Genomic DNA, 6,667 nt, shown 5'->3' with positions numbered 1-6,667 from the left:
AAGAAAGAAAGAAAGAAAGAAAGAAAGAAAGAAAGAAAGAAAGAAAGAAAGAAAGAAAGAAAGAAATGCAAACATGATACATGTAATACATATATGCAATCAGTGACAAGATATAAACATGAAAAAATTAAACTACTGTGATATTTTGGGGGTTGAATACGGCTTTTTTATTTTATCTCTTTTCATTTCCCTTCATGCTTTCTATGTAATCTTTTTTCCAAGTATAGGAATTCAAATAGTTATCCCAAGCCAAACGAAAAATAAAAAAAAAAAAAATGCATGAGGCACCATCCATATTGGGTAAGTAGAAGCTGGTACTGACTAAAGATCCTGCTGCTTCTCAGCCTGCTGAAGTCTGTGCTGTCCCATGGCTGTGGTCCTGGCCCTGGGCTCCTCTGTTCTACACTGAACCCAATGCGCAGCTTTTGTCATTGATTAAATGCTGCAGCTCTCCTGGAGCCATTTATCAATTTCACCGGCTGTTTATGGCTTTATTTACTACAAAGGAATCAAGGTAATCCCTGTAAACTCAATAGATCTAAATTAACGTTCAGGAGCCAGCTTAGAAAGAATTATTGCTCCCTGACTCAGGGGGCCAGAGAAAAAGAATGAACACAGGAACCTGTGACAGAGGCTCTGAGTGGTTCTCTGGCAATCAGAAGGGTTGCTTCACATAGGACCCTTGCTTGACTAGGTCTCTATTAGCCAGGTTTCTCTGCATAGAGTCCACATAAAGCTCTGTTTTGTTTTGAATCGATATTACTTACCATGAAAAATGTGTCTAGCGTTTCTTTCTCTCTCCTTCCCTCCACTCTTCTGCCTTGTCTTCCTCCGCCATCCATTCCCTTCCCTTCTGTAGCACACATTCTTCTTCAGTGACATTTTTTCATTATTTATTAATAATCACGATAACCTCGAATTTGTTTGTAATTGTCTAATGAAATTATTTTCAGTTCAAATTTACAGATCATCATCTGAATGTCAGAGAAGATATCAATATTTATGCACCAGGGAATGTTACTGGGTTCTTTCATGCCACTGGATTTTTTTTTTTTTTTTTTAGCTTGCCAGAACAACCCTGTAAGATATATACTAATGCTGTTAGCTAAAAGATGAAAAAAAAAAGAAAAAAGGAAAAAGAAACAAACAAAAGAAAACAAAACAAAACAATGAGGCTCAAAGAGATAAAATAATTTGCCTAGCCTGGGCAAAGGGTCCAGAAGCTGCCCCCACTGGGCTTTAACCTGATAGACTAATGCATGCTGCTTCCAGGTCACAGTGCTACATCATAATACTGGGTGGCTGGTGCTATGGCGTCAAATAGCTTCTTAAAGAGCCATACCATCGTCCCTGCCTACAGAACACCTCATGTCCCATTCCTCTTCTCAGCCCAACATCTCTTCCATTTCCTATTCTTCTCTTTTCCAGATTCCCACTATCATGGCTGCACATTTGAAACTTTAATACCCCAAAGGGCTTGCAATTTTTCAAACAAGTCATGCCTTCCTGTAGGCTGTTTCTTCTGCCTGAAATGTTGTGGTCTCCTTGCTTCCTCGGAAAATATCTATGAAGGCTTCAAAGCCTATTTCTGTAATCTTGTTGAAAGTTTACTTAATCTCTTTCTTCCTTTCCTGCCCTAGAAAGGGCTAATTGCCCCTCTGATCCCTGGTCATACTCAAACTACTCCACCTATCACTCTGTTGTATTTATCCCCAGGTCCCCAGCATACAGCAATAGTGACCCAATGGATGCTCAATCACTTCGTTGAAGTGCACTGGATTAAAGGAGGAAGGAAGATTTTCTCTCTCCACTGCATTGGAGAGACAAACCTTTAACACGTACAAAGCAATTAGACAGATATATAAGTAAATAAGCTTGCATCATTACACACTTATTATGTTTTCCTAAGACAAAAGCTTAGTCTTTTCCAGAGTGTCATGACATCAGGCAAAACAGCAACAGGAGGTTATTTATCTCAAGTCCCTGTGGTTTTCCCTTCTCTCGCCTTCTGTGCATATTTTTTTTCTGGCAAGCTAAACAGCAGCAGATGGATTACATAGCACTCTTTGCATCCTCCAAAGCCTGAATTCAGTGCAAACTCCAGTCACAATGTAATTATGTGCACTTGCCATTTTCACACCATTCCCACCCCAAGCTAAAAATGTTCATGTTCCTTTTCCTCCACGGACTCAGCATGACTCTCTATCAGCCTCTCAGGCTGAAGATTCTCAACGCTAATAGATGTCCTTGTGCCCAGTCATCTGCACTAATTCACAGAAGACAGTCTGCTAGGGTTTACAGGGAGGCCTCTTTCATGCAGATGCTGTTGAAATTGTTCCCAGTCCAGATGTACAGACCTCCCAGGAATAGATTTTATAAACAACAGACAGTGACCCTGACATCTGTTAATCCAGTTAGGGCCACAGATAGGAATTATGACTTGGCAAAAGAGTGGTAACTGGTGCTCAAAGCTCTTACCACATCCCTCACTCTTCAATTTTAGGATATTTTGACTGCTCATATCTCCTGACTCTTCTGCAAATATGAACCTCATGATAAACAGCAAGGGAGGGTGTATTGCTTAGCGGTGTAGTGGTGAAGATTAAGGACTATGAAGTCAGCTAGATCCGGATTCAAACGTAAGCACTGCTATTTTCTAGGTACTTGATTTGAGAAGTTAATTAACTTCTTGGTACCTCAGTTTTCCTAATCTGTAGGAAAAACTGAGCATCTTCCTCATTGAGCTCTTTTGATGATTACAGAAGCTAAAGAACTTAAAACACTTAAAATTTCCTGCGTGAAGTAAAACCTCAATAAATAAAACTCATGGTGTTTTTGTAAATATGCAGTGAACTAAGGACCACGAATCCTGGTAGATGGCAAGCGCTCAGTAACAGTTAATTCATTTTCCTGGTCCCCCTGTGGTCTCCAGTGATGGATAATGAGAGGGGCTTCTGCAGTAACCCTCTTCAAGGCAATTTATCAGTAGGTATCTGGAGCTAGAAGCAAGTCTAGTTTGCATCCCGGGAATAACACTGGAAGAAATCTAGTCTAAAGAAATGGACCCCAAAATAGTACATGCTATGGGGCCTAAAGATATTACTTATAAATAAGAGCCAAAACTCTGGGTGGAACATAATGCCCAGCAGAAACAGAATAATTTATTAAAACAATTGAACATCTACCCAGGGAAATATTAGGCAGGCATTTGAAATGATCTTTCAATGGTGCTACAGCAACATGAAAAAGTTACCATGTTGTGTTCCCAAAGTGATATGGAAAATGGCATACAGCATGACTGTAAGAGCATAAAATTGTTTAGGCATTTGGATAAGCCAGGAAATGAATATACAAGAATGAAAAGCATCCCTTTGGGGTGAGGAGATGGAGAGTGATTCAGGATCAGTTTTCTTTTTCTTTTTTTTTTTTTTTTTGTCTCTCCAGCTTTTCCTTCTCTTTACCTTGGAGAAAAGGAAAACAAAAATGAACACCTTCTGCTACTCAAGTTTTGACATGGGGTTTAGCTGAAGCAATTCATCCCATGCCACCTCTCCTGTAGGAAGATGGGGCCTGAGTGCCCCATTATAATGATGGTAATGGAACTTTTCCCAGTTATAACAACACCTTTTGCAGACAAACCATCCTTCTTTAAACATCCTCTAAAGATGATGACCCTTCCTCATTTCATTCACTCTCTCTCTCCTTTAGCCTGTCCTTGTCACCAGAGTAATTGCTCTAAAACACACGACTGATCACTTCATTTCAGTCACAAAACACTCGGCCGGTGTCATATTTCTTCTGATAAAGTCTGAAGGCTCTGACAGACCTCAAAGCCCAGTCACTTCCAGCCTGTTCCAGTCCTCAGCCAGGCCTTGCTCTTCCCTCCAGGCTTTGCCATGCTGTTCTTTCTGCTCAGAATTCTCTTCCCCAGCTCTGCACTTTTAGGTCTCAAGATTCAGGTCTCATCTTAGAAGTCAATTCCATTAGAGAGCTTTCCCTAACATCTTAGCATACTCTCTGTGGTCTCAACACAAATACACATGCATGGAAATGTGTACACACACACACACACACACACACACACATTTTCTTCTTAAATGTTCCTGCTACTACTTTTTCATGGCCCCTAATATACATATAGCAATTATCTGGGTAGTGGGGCAGCATTTTCTGAAACATAAAGTGTTTTTTCTCTTTGGTACTTTCTTGAGCTAACTTCATACCTATTGATGCAGAGCCTTCAATATCTTCAAGGAAGGTTAGGATTGTTGGCATGGCCCAAAGAAAATAGCCATGGTCACAGGCTCCTATAGGGAATGGGGGCACATGGAAACTGGTACAGTAGTGTAGCCTGCAGATAATGGAGAAAACTATCCTATTGCAAGGCAGCATGCTAATTTTCTACTACTGCCATAACAAATTATCATAAATCCAGTGTCTAATACAACATCCACTTATGATTTCACAGTTCTTTAGAAGTCTGGATACAGTGTGGTCCAGCTAAGGCCTCTGCTTGGGGTATCAAAAGATCAAAATCAACATGGCAGCAGGGCTGTTTCCCTTCCTGGAGACTCTAATGATCAATCTACTTCCAATCTTATTCAGGTTATTGGCCCATTTCAGTTCCTTGTGGTTTAGGACCGAGGCTCCCATTTCCTTGCTGGCAAGTCTTTGCTCCTAGAAGTTGCCTGCATCTCTTCTCATACCTTCCATGTGCCCCCCCTCTAGCAATAGGGGTTGAGTCTTTCTCAGGCTTTGAATTTCTCTGACTTCTTATTTTATCCAGTTGTAATACAACTCTTTTATTACAGCTGGATAAAATTCTCTGCATTTAGGTGCTCATCTGATTAGACTGATAAATAATAATAATAATCCAGTATAATGATAAATAATAATAATCCAGTATAATGTCCCTGCTGTGTGGTGCATAACCTTGATTACAACTGCAAAGTCCTTTTTTTCATGTACAGTAACATATTCACAGGATTCAGGGATTAGGGCGTGGACATATTTGGGGAGGCATTCTGTCTACCACAGGCAGTAAAGCCTAGAGGGCACTGTGTGGACCCCTTTCCTAAACAACCACAAGGTCATATGGCCACACCTTCATACAACCAAATCTCCTCTACGCTGCAAGCAAGGCATTGAGGGAATCTATAAGCCTAAGAATTACCTTAGCCAAACAGGCAGAGACTCAGTGGGCTAAACAGGTGTTTAAATATCTGCTTTGGGCTCAGCCTTGACTTGCCAAATAATCATGCAAACATTTTTTTTTCTCCTCCATACTGGCTTATGAGAAAGAAATGAAAATATTAGTTAAAAGAAATGAATCAGCTAAAGTGCACTGGCATTAAATCAGGTCTTACTCTACTAAGCTTATAATCTCTGTTAAAGAATATATGGAATTATTTCTAAAATGGACTGGCACACAGAAAATGTCCAGCTATTTAGGTAGCATTTTGCCTTCTAAGCAAATGTCATGGCAGAAATGTTCACCATGATCTAGAGAAGGGAGAGGCTTATGAATACATTTCTTCTAGAATATGAGAAGAAAATTGCAATGGAAACTCTAGAATATACAAAAAAGGCAAGCCAGGAAATCCATCCAGGGACAACAATGATGAGAACTTTGTGAGATTCAAGAACTTTTACCCCACTCCTAAAGGGATGAGGAAGCGTGCCTATGGTTCCTTCCTGTTGATCTTGTATTTTTACACATATGGATAATTACAGAGAGCCTTTAATCAAAAGTAATTTCTTACCTTGGTTTTGAAAATAGCAGCAGATAGAGAAGGAAGTGGGAAGCTTTGGGAAATACGTCACATTCCAAAGCCAATGTGAGCAGGAAAAAAGCTCCATGTTTAGAGAGGGCTCTGGCAGTCAGGAGAGTAGAGGAGGCATAGTCTCTAGGTCAGAGAAGATCTGTGAGACTACCAGAGGCTGGGGGAAGGAAAGGAAGCTTGGACAAAGGGAAAGGGTACTGGAGTCTCTGGACTGAATCCTCGTCTGACCACTGTCTGACATAAATACTGAGTATGCATCATTTTCCCATGTGTAACATAAAGACATTCATATGTGTATTCATTTATTCCTTCACTCACTCATTCGTTCCCACCCTATCATAATTCTAAGTGTTTCATCTTATCTAGCAAGGATTGGAGAAAGTCCATGGAAAGCTCTGGATGAACAGGGTCTATGCATCCAAGTGAAGAGTACGAGCAAGACAGGGTACAAAGGATCAACCCAGAGAAGTGCCATCTTAAAGGCTAGGAAAAAGAAAACGAAAAACAAGATATGTGAAAGTCATTATTGCAATTTCCTGCCTTTTGTAGTTTTAATTGAACATTTTATGTGATTCCAATTTTCTCTCATTTCTTAGCATATCAGTTATAATTTTCTTCACTTGTTTTAATAGTTGCCTTAGAGTTTGTGATATGCATTTACGAGTGATCCAAGTTCACTTTCTAATAGTCCTATACTTCTTTATGGAAAGTGTGAGTACCTTGTAATAACAATATAATCCTAATTATTTCCTCCCATCCATGTGCCGTTGCTGTCATTCATTTAACTTATATCTAAGCATACATACATGTCTATATATGTATGTATTTATGTACATATTTGAATTATTTTTTTCCCATTTATTTATTTTATTGCATTTTAGGTT

The sequence above is a fragment of the Sapajus apella genome, unplaced genomic scaffold (assembly GCF_009761245.1).
Source record: "Sapajus apella isolate SASKATOON/1434 unplaced genomic scaffold, GSC_monkey_1.0 scaffold3, whole genome shotgun sequence".
Taxonomy (NCBI): Eukaryota; Metazoa; Chordata; class Mammalia; order Primates; family Cebidae; genus Sapajus; species Sapajus apella.
The sequence above is the reverse complement of the archived record's forward strand: the minus strand, read 5'-3'. Positions refer to the sequence as shown.